Raw genomic sequence first — 13662 nt, 5'->3', positions numbered from 1 at the left:
TTTGCATAGAGGAGGGGCGGAAATGAAGTGTTCAGACACACACACACACAATGCAGATTTCCTTCTGAGAAACGAGGCCTGCTGCGAAGGGATATGGAAGCATGCAGCATCGAAGAGATACATGGGATGGATCCAGGACAACAAGTGGGGAACAGCAGTGCTGAATTATTGTAGAAGGCCGCAGAAACACCTGAGAAAAGAAACAGCAGGGAAATAAAGAAACATGGCAACGTATGTTTTTGTTGCTGCTTGTTTTTCTTCTTTCTTCAAATCTATCTTTTAACCAGGAATAATCAGGGGAAAGCGCGAACGCAGTCCCCCACTACCACAAATTATGCAGTCGAGTTTCCCGCATTTGGGGAAATCGCAGGGGTCAGCACAGCCGGAGTGCAATGGCCGAGCCTCGCCCTGGGAGAACCACCTTCATGATCATGGTGTCTCCCCTGCCAGGTAAGTATGAGTTGGAAGCGTCACTCTAGCAGCCCCCGGCCAGGGGAACATCTCTTCCTGATTATGGAGGGGCTTTCTGGGTGCTTGCTGGCTGGTCAACTAGCCTCAATCAGAGCTTTTCCACGCTCATTCATGGTCGCCGCCGCCGCCACTTTTGAACAGGAAACTGTCTGTACCTGGGGAGGAGGCCTCTGAAATGTCTTCATGGACGCCAGGGCTATCAGGCAGTCTTCCCAGGCGACACTGCAGCAGCAGCAGCACCTAAATTTGCATAGAGGAGGGGCGGAAATGAAGTGTTCAGACACACACACACACAATGCAGATTTCCTTCTGAGAAACGAGGCCTGCTGCGAAGGGATATGGAAGCATGCAGCATCGAAGAGATACATGGGATGGATCCAGGACAACAAGTGGGGAACAGCAGTGCTGAATTATTGTAGAAGGCCGCAGAAACACCTGAGAAAAGAAACAGCAGGGAAATAAAGAAACATGGCAACGTATGTTTTTGTTGCTGCTTGTTTTTCTTCTTTCTTCAAATCTATCTTTTAACCAGGAATAATCAGGGGAAAGCGCGAACGCAGTCCCCCACTACCACAAATTATGCAGTCGAGTTTCCCGCATTTGGGGAAATCGCAGGGGTCAGCACAGCCGGAGTGCAATGGCCGAGCCTCGCCCTGGGAGAACCACCTTCATGATCATGGTGTCTCCCCTGCCAGGTAAGTATGAGTTGGAAGCGTCACTCTAGCAGCCCCCGGCCAGGGGAACATCTCTTCCTGATTATGGAGGGGCTTTCTGGGTGCTTGCTGGCTGGTCAACTAGCCTCAATCAGAGCTTTTCCACGCTCATTCATGGTCGCCGCCGCCGCCACTTTTGAACAGGAAACTGTCTGTACCTGGGGAGGAGGCCTCTGAAATGTCTTCATGGACGCCAGGGCTATCAGGCAGTCTTCCCAGGCGACACTGCAGCAGCAGCAGCACCTAAATTTGCATAGAGGAGGGGCGGAAATGAAGTGTTCAGACACACACACACACAATGCAGATTTCCTTCTGAGAAACGAGGCCTGCTGCGAAGGGATATGGAAGCATGCAGCATCGAAGAGATACATGGGATGGATCCAGGACAACAAGTGGGGAACAGCAGTGCTGAATTATTGTAGAAGGCCGCAGAAACACCTGAGAAAAGAAACAGCAGGGAAATAAAGAAACATGGCAACGTATGTTTTTGTTGCTGCTTGTTTTTCTTCTTTCTTCAAATCTATCTTTTAACCAGGAATAATCAGGGGAAAGCGCGAACGCAGTCCCCCACTACCACAAATTATGCAGTCGAGTTTCCCGCATTTGGGGAAATCGCAGGGGTCAGCACAGCCGGAGTGCAATGGCCGAGCCTCGCCCTGGGAGAACCGCCTTTTTTTTTTTTTTTTTTTTTTTGAAAAGCCTATGGCGTGTGAACACACCCAAAAAAACTCCACCCGGTGCAGAAAAAATGTGCACACACATAAAGAGTGTTCACAAAAACGTGCAGACGGGTGCAACGTCAAGTGGTCCTCCTGTGAAGAGGGACCCATAACCCTGATCCCCCGGGGCGTTAGGCTCCAGACGGGGACTGAGGTACTGTGGTCCGAGCAACCGAAGCCGACACGGACCCAACTTCCTCGGAGGGACTGCCGAAACAGAACCCTCCCAGTACTAGGTGGGGCTCCCCCGAAGGGAGACCCCATGAGAGCAGGCGAACTAAGCCAGAAGGCCATGTCCACCCACTCCCAAGACGTTCAGGGCTGGCCCGAGGACCCGCACCCTACTAATCACACAGTGAGACAAAACGTGCACAACAAAAAAAGACAAAAAAGTGACAAACACAGGCTTAAATAAAATAAAGTGGGGGAAGGGATAGTGGAGAGGAGAGTGAAAGAAGTGGCCATTGTGGTGAAACAATGACCAGGCCCTCCGGCCAGGAATAAAAAATTCCTCCGGTCCTAGCCAAAAGGCCCGGCCCAGGAGGCAGGTGCTAAAAAAAGCGTGTATCTGGTGCAGTGACCGTGGTATCCTTCAATCAATGTGTCCCTCACACACAGTGATCTTCAGATACCCCTGGACTGCCACTCCAGGGGCACATGCACCATAGGCTTTTCGTTCCATATCCGACCCCCCGACTGGCCAGTGCAGCCCTCCACCCCCGTCAGCTAGAGAGCCCTTCAAGGTTTTCTTGGGGAGAACTGCCGCTCCAGTTAGCAGCCTCCACCAATACTAGCCCCTCCAGACCCTCCGTCAACCCAGCGGATTTGCATGGCTCTGCCCTGTCCTACCACAGGGCATTACCAGCTCCTCCAACCGGATCGCCGACAGAGATAGCACTTACACCAGCCAGCCAGAAGGCCAGACTAGAACTCGGCAAAAAGACCAAGACCAAGCACAGCACCCATCCTCACCAGGAACACCCTTCCAGATGGCTCAGACTCAACCATGGGCCGGCCCCCAGTATTCTGTCGGGCAGCACGGCGTAGTCCCTGCTGAAACCATCCTTCCAGGTGCAATGACGTCATTGGATTGCATCCACCCTCCCCATGTAGGAGGTGCTTCAGCGCTCCGCTGACAACTGATAAGGACAGATACCACACCCAGTCCCAGCCAAAAGGCCGAGAAGCGGCAGGGAAGACAACCACGATCAGCACGGCCTAGAGTGTGCAATAGCTGTGCCTCGCCCTGGGAGAACCACCTTCATGATCATGGTGTCTCCCCTGCCAGGTAAGTATGAGTTGGAAGCGTCACTCTAGCAGCCCCCGGCCAGGGGAACATCTCTTCCTGATTATGGAGGGGCTTTCTGGGTGCTTGCTGGCTGGTCAACTAGCCTCAATCAGAGCTTTTCCACGCTCATTCATGGTCGCCGCCGCCGCCACTTTTGAACAGGAAACTGTCTGTACCTGGGGAGGAGGCCTCTGAAATGTCTTCATGGACGCCAGGGCTATCAGGCAGTCTTCCCAGGCGACACTGCAGCAGCAGCAGCACCTAAATTTGCATAGAGGAGGGGCGGAAATGAAGTGTTCAGACACACACACACACAATGCAGATTTCCTTCTGAGAAACGAGGCCTGCTGCGAAGGGATATGGAAGCATGCAGCATCGAAGAGATACATGGGATGGATCCAGGACAACAAGTGGGGAACAGCAGTGCTGAATTATTGTAGAAGGCCGCAGAAACACCTGAGAAAAGAAACAGCAGGGAAATAAAGAAACATGGCAACGTATGTTTTTGTTGCTGCTTGTTTTTCTTCTTTCTTCAAATCTATCTTTTAACCAGGAATAATCAGGGGAAAGCGCGAACGCAGTCCCCCACTACCACAAATTATGCAGTCGAGTTTCCCGCATTTGGGGAAATCGCAGGGGTCAGCACAGCCGGAGTGCAATGGCCGAGCCTCGCCCTGGGAGAACCACCTTTTTTTGAAAAGCCTATGGCGTGTGAACACACCCAAAAAACTCCACCCGGTGCAGAAAAAATGTGCACACACATAAAGAGTGTTCACAAAAACGTGCAGACGGGTGCAACGTCAAGTGGTCCTCCTGTGAAGAGGGACCCATAACCCTGATCCCCCGGGGCGTTAGGCTCCAGACGGGGACTGAGGTACTGTGGTCCGAGCAACCGAAGCCGACACGGACCCAACTTCCTCGGAGGGACTGCCGAAACAGAACCCTCCCAGTACTAGGTGGGGCTCCCCCGAAGGGAGACCCCATGAGAGCAGGCGAACTAAGCCAGAAGGCCATGTCCACCCACTCCCAAGACGTTCAGGGCTGGCCCGAGGACCCGCACCCTACTAATCACACAGTGACAAAACGTGCACAACAAAAAAAGACAAAAAAGTGACAAACACAGGCTTAAATAAAATAAAGTGGGGGAAGGGATAGTGGAGAGGAGAGTGAAAGAAGTGGCCATTGTGGTGAAACAATGACCAGGCCCTCCGGCCAGGAATAAAAAATTCCTCCGGTCCTAGCCAAAAGGCCCGGCCCAGGAGGCAGGTGCTAAAAAAAGCGTGTATCTGGTGCAGTGACCGTGGTATCCTTCAATCAATGTGTCCCTCACACACAGTGATCTTCAGATACCCCTGGACTGCCACTCCAGGGGCACATGCACCATAGGCTTTTCGTTCCATATCCGACCCCCCGACTGGCCAGTGCAGCCCTCCACCCCCGTCAGCTAGAGAGCCCTTCAAGGTTTTCTTGGGGAGAACTGCCGCTCCAGTTAGCAGCCTCCACCAATACTAGCCCCTCCAGACCCTCCGTCAACCCAGCGGATTTGCATGGTTCTACCCCGTCTTACCACAGGGCATTACCAGCTCCTCCAACCGGATCGCTGACAGGGATAGCACTTACACCAGCCAGCCAGAAGGCCAGACTAGAACTCGGCAAAAAGACCAAGACCAAGCGCAGTACCCATCCCCACCAGGAGCACCCTTCCAGATGGCTCAGACTCAACCATGGGCCGGCCCCCAGTATTCTGTCGAGCAGCACAGCGTAGTCCCTGCTGAAACCATCCTTCCAGGTGCAATGACGTCATTGGATTGCATCCACCCTCCCCATGTAGGAGGTGCTTCAGCGCTCCGCTGACAACTGATGAGGACAGATACCACACCCAGTCCTAGCCAAAAGGCCGAGAAGCGGCAGGGAAGACAACCACGATCAGCACAGCCTAGAGTGTGCAATAGCTGTGCCTCGCCCTGGGAGAACCACCTTCATGATCATGGTGTCTCCCCTGCCAGGTAAGTATGAGTTGGAAGCGTCACTCTAGCAGCCCCCGGCCAGGGGAACATCTCTTCCTGATTATGGAGGGGCTTTCTGGGTGCTTGCTGGCTGGTCAACTAGCCTCAATCAGAGCTTTTCCACGCTCATTCATGGTCGCCGCCGCCGCCACTTTTGAACAGGAAACTGTCTGTACCTGGGGAGGAGGCCTCTGAAATGTCTTCATGGACGCCAGGGCTATCAGGCAGTCTTCCCAGGCGACACTGCAGCAGCAGCAGCACCTAAATTTGCATAGAGGAGGGGCGGAAATGAAGTGTTCAGACACACACACACACAATGCAGATTTCCTTCTGAGAAACGAGGCCTGCTGCGAAGGGATATGGAAGCATGCAGCATCGAAGAGATACATGGGATGGATCCAGGACAACAAGTGGGGAACAGCAGTGCTGAATTATTGTAGAAGGCCGCAGAAACACCTGAGAAAAGAAACAGCAGGGAAATAAAGAAACATGGCAACGTATGTTTTTGTTGCTGCTTGTTTTTCTTCTTTCTTCAAATCTATCTTTTAACCAGGAATAATCAGGGGAAAGCGCGAACGCAGTCCCCCACTACCACAAATTATGCAGTCGAGTTTCCCGCATTTGGGGAAATCGCAGGGGTCAGCACAGCCGGAGTGCAATGGCCGAGCCTCGCCCTGGGAGAACCACTTTTTTGAAAAGCCTATGGCGTGTGAACACACCCAAAAAACTCCACCCGGTGCAGAAAAAATGTGCACACACATAAAGAGTGTTCACAAAAACGTGCAGACGGGTGCAACGTCAAGTGGTCCTCCTGTGAAGAGGGACCCATAACCCTGATCCCCCGGGGCGTTAGGCTCCAGACGGGGACTGAGGTACTGTGGTCCGAGCAACCGAAGCCGACACGGACCCAACTTCCTCGGAGGGACTGCCGAAACAGAACCCTCCCAGTACTAGGTGGGGCTCCCCCGAAGGGAGACCCCATGAGAGCAGGCGAACTAAGCCAGAAGGCCATGTCCACCCACTCCCAAGACGTTCAGGGCTGGCCCGAGGACCCGCACCCTACTAATCACACAGTGAGACAAAACGTGCACAACAAAAAAAGACAAAAAAGTGACAAACACAGGCTTAAATAAAATAAAGTGGGGGAAGGGATAGTGGAGAGGAGAGTGAAAGAAGTGGCCATTGTGGTGAAACAATGACCAGGCCCTCCGGCCAGGAATAAAAAATTCCTCCGGTCCTAGCCAAAAGGCCCAGCCCAGGAGGCAGGTGCTAAAAAAAAGCGTGTATCTGGTGCAGTGACCGTGGTATCCTTCAATCAATGTGTCCCTCACACACAGTGATCTTCAGATACCCCTGGACTGCCACTCCAGGGGCACATGCACCATAGGCTTTTCGTTCCATATCCGACCCCCCGACTGGCCAGTGCAGCCCTCCACCCCCGTCAGCTAGAGAGCCCTTCAAGGTTTTCTTGGGGAGAACTGCCGCTCCAGTTAGCAGCCTCCACCAATACTAGCCCCTCCAGACCCTCCGTCAACCCAGCAGATTTGCATGGCTCTGCCCTGTCCTACCACAGGGCATTACCAGCTCCTCCAACCGGATCGCCGACAGAGATAGCACTTACACCAGCCAGCCAGAAGGCCAGACTAGAACTCGGCAAAAAGACCAAGACCAAGCACAGCACCCATCCTCACCAGGAGCACCCTTCCAGATGGCTCAGACTCAACCATGGGCCGGCCCCCAGTATTCTGTCGGGCAGCACGGCGTAGTCCCTGCTGAAACCATCCTTCCAGGTGCAATGACGTCATTGGATTGCATCCACCCTCCCCATGTAGGAGGTGCTTCAGCGCTCCGCTGACAACTGATAAGGACAGATACCACACCCAGTCCCAGCCAAAAGGCCGAGAAGCGGCAGGGAAGACAACCACGATCAGCACGGCCTAGAGTGTGCAATAGCCGTGCCTCGCCCTGGGAGAACCACCTTCATGATCATGGTGTCTCCCCTGCCAGGTAAGTATGAGTTGGAAGCGTCACTCTAGCAGCCCCCGGCCAGGGGAACATCTCTTCCTGATTATGGAGGGGCTTTCTGGGTGCTTGCTGGCTGGTCAACTAGCCTCAATCAGAGCTTTTCCACGCTCATTCATGGTCGCCGCCGCCGCCACTTTTGAACAGGAAACTGTCTGTACCTGGGGAGGAGGCCTCTGAAATGTCTTCATGGACGCCAGGGCTATCAGGCAGTCTTCCCAGGCGACACTGCAGCAGCAGCAGCACCTAAATTTGCATAGAGGAGGGGCGGAAATGAAGTGTTCAGACACACACACACACAATGCAGATTTCCTTCTGAGAAACGAGGCCTGCTGCGAAGGGATATGGAAGCATGCAGCATCGAAGAGATACATGGGATGGATCCAGGACAACAAGTGGGGAACAGCAGTGCTGAATTATTGTAGAAGGCCGCAGAAACACCTGAGAAAAGAAACAGCAGGGAAATAAAGAAACATGGCAACGTATGTTTTTGTTGCTGCTTGTTTTTTTTCTTTCTTCAAATCTATCTTTTAACCAGGAATAATCAGGGGAAAGCGCGAACGCAGTCCCCCACTACCACAAATTATGCAGTCGAGTTTCCCGCATTTGGGGAAATCGCAGGGGTCAGCACAGCCGGAGTGCAATGGCCGAGCCTCGCCCTGGGAGAACCACCTTCATGATCATGGTGTCTCCCCTGCCAGGTAAGTATGAGTTGGAAGCGTCACTCTAGCAGCCCCCGGCCAGGGGAACATCTCTTCCTGATTATGGAGGGGCTTTCTGGGTGCTTGCTGGCTGGTCAACTAGCCTCAATCAGAGCTTTTCCACGCTCATTCATGGTCGCCGCCGCCGCCACTTTTGAACAGGAAACTGTCTGTACCTGGGGAGGAGGCCTCTGAAATGTCTTCATGGACGCCAGGGCTATCAGGCAGTCTTCCCAGGCGACACTGCAGCAGCAGCAGCACCTAAATTTGCATAGAGGAGGGGCGGAAATGAAGTGTTCAGACACAATGCAGATTTCCTTCTGAGAAACGAGGCCTGCTGCGAAGGGATATGGAAGCATGCAGCATCGAAGAGATACATGGGATGGATCCAGGACAACAAGTGGGGAACAGCAGTGCTGAATTATTGTAGAAGGCCGCAGAAACACCTGAGAAAAGAAACAGCAGGGAAATAAAGAAACATGGCAACGTATGTTTTTGTTGCTGCTTGTTTTTCTTCTTTCTTCAAATCTATCTTTTAACCAGGAATAATCAGGGGAAAGCGCGAACGCAGTCCCCCACTACCACAAATTATGCAGTCGAGTTTCCCGCATTTGGGGAAATCGCAGGGGTCAGCACAGCCGGAGTGCAATGGCCGAGCCTCGCCCTGGGAGAACCACCTTCATGATCATGGTGTCTCCCCTGCCAGGTAAGTATGAGTTGGAAGCGTCACTCTAGCAGCCCCCGGCCAGGGGAACATCTCTTCCTGATTATGGAGGGGCTTTCTGGGTGCTTGCTGGCTGGTCAACTAGCCTCAATCAGAGCTTTTCCACGCTCATTCATGGTCGCCGCCGCCGCCACTTTTGAACAGGAAACTGTCTGTACCTGGGGAGGAGGCCTCTGAAATGTCTTCATGGACGCCAGGGCTATCAGGCAGTCTTCCCAGGCGACACTGCAGCAGCAGCAGCACCTAAATTTGCATAGAGGAGGGGCGGAAATGAAGTGTTCAGACACACACACACACAATGCAGATTTCCTTCTGAGAAACGAGGCCTGCTGCGAAGGGATATGGAAGCATGCAGCATCGAAGAGATACATGGGATGGATCCAGGACAACAAGTGGGGAACAGCAGTGCTGAATTATTGTAGAAGGCCGCAGAAACACCTGAGAAAAGAAACAGCAGGGAAATAAAGAAACATGGCAACGTATGTTTTTGTTGCTGCTTGTTTTTCTTCTTTCTTCAAATCTATCTTTTAACCAGGAATAATCAGGGGAAAGCGCGAACGCAGTCCCCCACTACCACAAATTATGCAGTCGAGTTTCCCGCATTTGGGGAAATCGCAGGGGTCAGCACAGCCGGAGTGCAATGGCCGAGCCTCGCCCTGGGAGAACCACTTTTTTGAAAAGCCTATGGCGTGTGAACACACCCAAAAAACTCCACCCGGTGCAGAAAAAATGTGCACACACATAAAGAGTGTTCACAAAAACGTGCAGACGGGTGCAACGTCAAGTGGTCCTCCTGTGAAGAGGGACCCATAACCCTGATCCCCCGGGGCGTTAGGCTCCAGACGGGGACTGAGGTACTGTGGTCCGAGCAACCGAAGCCGACACGGACCCAACTTCCTCGGAGGGACTGCCGAAACAGAACCCTCCCAGTACTAGGTGGGGCTCCCCCGAAGGGAGACCCCATGAGAGCAGGCGAACTAAGCCAGAAGGCCATGTCCACCCACTCCCAAGACGTTCAGGGCTGGCCCGAGGACCCGCACCCTACTAATCACACAGTGAGACAAAACGTGCACAACAAAAAAAGACAAAAAAGTGACAAACACAGGCTTAAATAAAATAAAGTGGGGGAAGGGATAGTGGAGAGGAGAGTGAAAGAAGTGGCCATTGTGGTGAAACAATGACCAGGCCCTCCGGCCAGGAATAAAAAATTCCTCCGGTCCTAGCCAAAAGGCCCAGCCCAGGAGGCAGGTGCTAAAAAAAAGCGTGTATCTGGTGCAGTGACCGTGGTATCCTTCAATCAATGTGTCCCTCACACACAGTGATCTTCAGATACCCCTGGACTGCCACTCCAGGGGCACATGCACCATAGGCTTTTCGTTCCATATCCGACCCCCCGACTGGCCAGTGCAGCCCTCCACCCCCGTCAGCTAGAGAGCCCTTCAAGGTTTTCTTGGGGAGAACTGCCGCTCCAGTTAGCAGCCTCCACCAATACTAGCCCCTCCAGACCCTCCGTCAACCCAGCAGATTTGCATGGCTCTGCCCTGTCCTACCACAGGGCATTACCAGCTCCTCCAACCGGATCGCCGACAGAGATAGCACTTACACCAGCCAGCCAGAAGGCCAGACTAGAACTCGGCAAAAAGACCAAGACCAAGCACAGCACCCATCCTCACCAGGAGCACCCTTCCAGATGGCTCAGACTCAACCATGGGCCGGCCCCCAGTATTCTGTCGGGCAGCACGGCGTAGTCCCTGCTGAAACCATCCTTCCAGGTGCAATGACATCATTGGATTGCATCCACCCTCCCCATGTAGGAGGTGCTTCAGCGCTCCGCTGACAACTGATAAGGACAGATACCACACCCAGTCCCAGCCAAAAGGCCGAGAAGCGGCAGGGAAGACAACCACGATCAGCACGGCCTAGAGTGTGCAATAGCCGTGCCTCGCCCTGGGAGAACCACCTTCATGATCATGGTGTCTCCCCTGCCAGGTAAGTATGAGTTGGAAGCGTCACTCTAGCAGCCCCCGGCCAGGGGAACATCTCTTCCTGATTATGGAGGGGCTTTCTGGGTGCTTGCTGGCTGGTCAACTAGCCTCAATCAGAGCTTTTCCACGCTCATTCATGGTCGCCGCCGCCGCCACTTTTGAACAGGAAACTGTCTGTACCTGGGGAGGAGGCCTCTGAAATGTCTTCATGGACGCCAGGGCTATCAGGCAGTCTTCCCAGGCGACACTGCAGCAGCAGCAGCACCTAAATTTGCATAGAGGAGGGGCGGAAATGAAGTGTTCAGACACACACACACACAATGCAGATTTCCTTCTGAGAAACGAGGCCTGCTGCGAAGGGATATGGAAGCATGCAGCATCGAAGAGATACATGGGATGGATCCAGGACAACAAGTGGGGAACAGCAGTGCTGAATTATTGTAGAAGGCCGCAGAAACACCTGAGAAAAGAAACAGCAGGGAAATAAAGAAACATGGCAACGTATGTTTTTGTTGCTGCTTGTTTTTTTTCTTTCTTCAAATCTATCTTTTAACCAGGAATAATCAGGGGAAAGCGCGAACGCAGTCCCCCACTACCACAAATTATGCAGTCGAGTTTCCCGCATTTGGGGAAATCGCAGGGGTCAGCACAGCCGGAGTGCAATGGCCGAGCCTCGCCCTGGGAGAACCACCTTCATGATCATGGTGTCTCCCCTGCCAGGTAAGTATGAGTTGGAAGCGTCACTCTAGCAGCCCCCGGCCAGGGGAACATCTCTTCCTGATTATGGAGGGGCTTTCTGGGTGCTTGCTGGCTGGTCAACTAGCCTCAATCAGAGCTTTTCCACGCTCATTCATGGTCGCCGCCGCCGCCACTTTTGAACAGGAAACTGTCTGTACCTGGGGAGGAGGCCTCTGAAATGTCTTCATGGACGCCAGGGCTATCAGGCAGTCTTCCCAGGCGACACTGCAGCAGCAGCAGCACCTAAATTTGCATAGAGGAGGGGCGGAAATGAAGTGTTCAGACACAATGCAGATTTCCTTCTGAGAAACGAGGCCTGCTGCGAAGGGATATGGAAGCATGCAGCATCGAAGAGATACATGGGATGGATCCAGGACAACAAGTGGGGAACAGCAGTGCTGAATTATTGTAGAAGGCCGCAGAAACACCTGAGAAAAGAAACAGCAGGGAAATAAAGAAACATGGCAACGTATGTTTTTGTTGCTGCTTGTTTTTCTTCTTTCTTCAAATCTATCTTTTAACCAGGAATAATCAGGGGAAAGCGCGAACGCAGTCCCCCACTACCACAAATTATGCAGTCGAGTTTCCCGCATTTGGGGAAATCGCAGGGGTCAGCACAGCCGGAGTGCAATGGCCGAGCCTCGCCCTGGGAGAACCACCTTCATGATCATGGTGTCTCCCCTGCCAGGTAAGTATGAGTTGGAAGCGTCACTCTAGCAGCCCCCGGCCAGGGGAACATCTCTTCCTGATTATGGAGGGGCTTTCTGGGTGCTTGCTGGCTGGTCAACTAGCCTCAATCAGAGCTTTTCCACGCTCATTCATGGTCGCCGCCGCCGCCACTTTTGAACAGGAAACTGTCTGTACCTGGGGAGGAGGCCTCTGAAATGTCTTCATGGACGCCAGGGCTATCAGGCAGTCTTCCCAGGCGACACTGCAGCAGCAGCAGCACCTAAATTTGCATAGAGGAGGGGCGGAAATGAAGTGTTCAGACACACACACACACAATGCAGATTTCCTTCTGAGAAACGAGGCCTGCTGCGAAGGGATATGGAAGCATGCAGCATCGAAGAGATACATGGGATGGATCCAGGACAACAAGTGGGGAACAGCAGTGCTGAATTATTGTAGAAGGCCGCAGAAACACCTGAGAAAAGAAACAGCAGGGAAATAAAGAAACATGGCAACGTATGTTTTTGTTGCTGCTTGTTTTTCTTCTTTCTTCAAATCTATCTTTTAACCAGGAATAATCAGGGGAAAGCGCGAACGCAGTCCCCCACTACCACAAATTATGCAGTCGAGTTTCCCGCATTTGGGGAAATCGCAGGGGTCAGCACAGCCGGAGTGCAATGGCCGAGCCTCGCCCTGGGAGAACCACCTTCATGATCATGGTGTCTCCCCTGCCAGGTAAGTATGAGTTGGAAGCGTCACTCTAGCAGCCCCCGGCCAGGGGAACATCTCTTCCTGATTATGGAGGGGCTTTCTGGGTGCTTGCTGGCTGGTCAACTAGCCTCAATCAGAGCTTTTCCACGCTCATTCATGGTCGCCGCCGCCGCCACTTTTGAACAGGAAACTGTCTGTACCTGGGGAGGAGGCCTCTGAAATGTCTTCATGGACGCCAGGGCTATCAGGCAGTCTTCCCAGGCGACACTGCAGCAGCAGCAGCAGCACCTAAATTTGCATAGAGGAGGGGCGGAAATGAAGTGTTCAGACACACACACAATGCAGATTTCCTTCTGAGAAACGAGGCCTGCTGCGAAGGGATATGGAAGCATGCAGCATCGAAGAGATACATGGGATGGATCCAGGACAACAAGTGGGGAACAGCAGTGCTGAATTATTGTAGAAGGCCGCAGAAACACCTGAGAAAAGAAACAGCAGGGAAATAAAGAAACATGGCAACGTATGTTTTTGTTGCTGCTTGTTTTTCTTCTTTCTTCAAATCTATCTTTTAACCAGGAATAATCAGGGGAAAGCGCGAACGCAGTCCCCCACTACCACAAATTATGCAGTCGAGTTTCCCGCATTTGGGGAAATCGCAGGGGTCAGCACAGCCGGAGTGCAATGGCCGAGCCTCGCCCTGGGAGAACCACCTTCATGATCATGGTGTCTCCCCTGCCAGGTAAGTATGAGTTGGAAGCGTCACTCTAGCAGCCCCCGGCCAGGGGAACATCTCTTCCTGGTTATGGAGGGGCTTTCTGGGTGCTTGCTGGCTGGTCAACTAGCCTCAATCAGAGCTTTTCCACGCTCATTCATGGTCGCCGCCGCCGCCACTTTTGAACAGGAAACTGTCTGTAC

The 13662-nt window shown here is 53.0% G+C and overlaps 14 non-coding genes and 2 pseudogenes across 14 annotated transcripts; all 16 read right to left on the bottom strand.

The window, feature by feature from the left end:
- Window positions 1–294: 294 nt before the first annotated feature.
- LOC120925461 lies at window positions 295–458 on the bottom strand. Its single transcript, XR_005746717.1, has one exon. It is a non-coding gene; the product is annotated as a U1 spliceosomal RNA (small nuclear RNA).
- Window positions 459–1010: 552 nt separating this feature from the next.
- On the bottom strand, window positions 1011–1174 carry LOC120925460. The gene has a single exon (XR_005746716.1). It is a non-coding gene; the product is annotated as a U1 spliceosomal RNA (small nuclear RNA).
- Window positions 1175–1726: 552 nt separating this feature from the next.
- LOC120925605 lies at window positions 1727–1864 on the bottom strand (annotated as a pseudogene).
- A 1176-nt stretch (window positions 1865–3040) lies between these two features.
- LOC120925692 lies at window positions 3041–3199 on the bottom strand. Its single transcript, XR_005746902.1, has one exon. It is a non-coding gene; the product is annotated as a U1 spliceosomal RNA (small nuclear RNA).
- A 552-nt stretch (window positions 3200–3751) lies between these two features.
- Window positions 3752–3944, bottom strand: LOC120925612 (annotated as a pseudogene).
- A 1102-nt stretch (window positions 3945–5046) lies between these two features.
- Window positions 5047–5205, bottom strand: LOC120925647. Its single transcript, XR_005746867.1, has one exon. It is a non-coding gene; the product is annotated as a U1 spliceosomal RNA (small nuclear RNA).
- A 552-nt stretch (window positions 5206–5757) lies between these two features.
- Window positions 5758–5914, bottom strand: LOC120925611. The gene has a single exon (XR_005746853.1). It is a non-coding gene; the product is annotated as a U1 spliceosomal RNA (small nuclear RNA).
- Window positions 5915–7053: 1139 nt separating this feature from the next.
- On the bottom strand, window positions 7054–7212 carry LOC120925668. The gene has a single exon (XR_005746883.1). It is a non-coding gene; the product is annotated as a U1 spliceosomal RNA (small nuclear RNA).
- A 552-nt stretch (window positions 7213–7764) lies between these two features.
- LOC120925459 lies at window positions 7765–7928 on the bottom strand. The gene has a single exon (XR_005746715.1). It is a non-coding gene; the product is annotated as a U1 spliceosomal RNA (small nuclear RNA).
- A 542-nt stretch (window positions 7929–8470) lies between these two features.
- Window positions 8471–8634, bottom strand: LOC120925458. Its single transcript, XR_005746714.1, has one exon. It is a non-coding gene; the product is annotated as a U1 spliceosomal RNA (small nuclear RNA).
- Window positions 8635–9186: 552 nt separating this feature from the next.
- Window positions 9187–9343, bottom strand: LOC120925609. Its single transcript, XR_005746852.1, has one exon. It is a non-coding gene; the product is annotated as a U1 spliceosomal RNA (small nuclear RNA).
- Window positions 9344–10482: 1139 nt separating this feature from the next.
- Window positions 10483–10641, bottom strand: LOC120925667. Its single transcript, XR_005746882.1, has one exon. It is a non-coding gene; the product is annotated as a U1 spliceosomal RNA (small nuclear RNA).
- A 552-nt stretch (window positions 10642–11193) lies between these two features.
- Window positions 11194–11357, bottom strand: LOC120925456. The gene has a single exon (XR_005746713.1). It is a non-coding gene; the product is annotated as a U1 spliceosomal RNA (small nuclear RNA).
- Window positions 11358–11899: 542 nt separating this feature from the next.
- LOC120925455 lies at window positions 11900–12063 on the bottom strand. Its single transcript, XR_005746712.1, has one exon. It is a non-coding gene; the product is annotated as a U1 spliceosomal RNA (small nuclear RNA).
- Window positions 12064–12615: 552 nt separating this feature from the next.
- On the bottom strand, window positions 12616–12779 carry LOC120925454. The gene has a single exon (XR_005746711.1). It is a non-coding gene; the product is annotated as a U1 spliceosomal RNA (small nuclear RNA).
- A 551-nt stretch (window positions 12780–13330) lies between these two features.
- LOC120925453 lies at window positions 13331–13494 on the bottom strand. The gene has a single exon (XR_005746710.1). It is a non-coding gene; the product is annotated as a U1 spliceosomal RNA (small nuclear RNA).
- Between the last annotated feature and the right edge of the window lie 168 nt (window positions 13495–13662).

Source organism: Rana temporaria, chromosome 1 (genome assembly GCF_905171775.1).
Source record: "Rana temporaria chromosome 1, aRanTem1.1, whole genome shotgun sequence".
Lineage (NCBI taxonomy): Eukaryota > Metazoa > Chordata > Amphibia > Anura > Ranidae > Rana > Rana temporaria.
The sequence above is the reverse complement of the archived record's forward strand: the minus strand, read 5'-3'. Positions and strand labels throughout refer to the sequence as shown.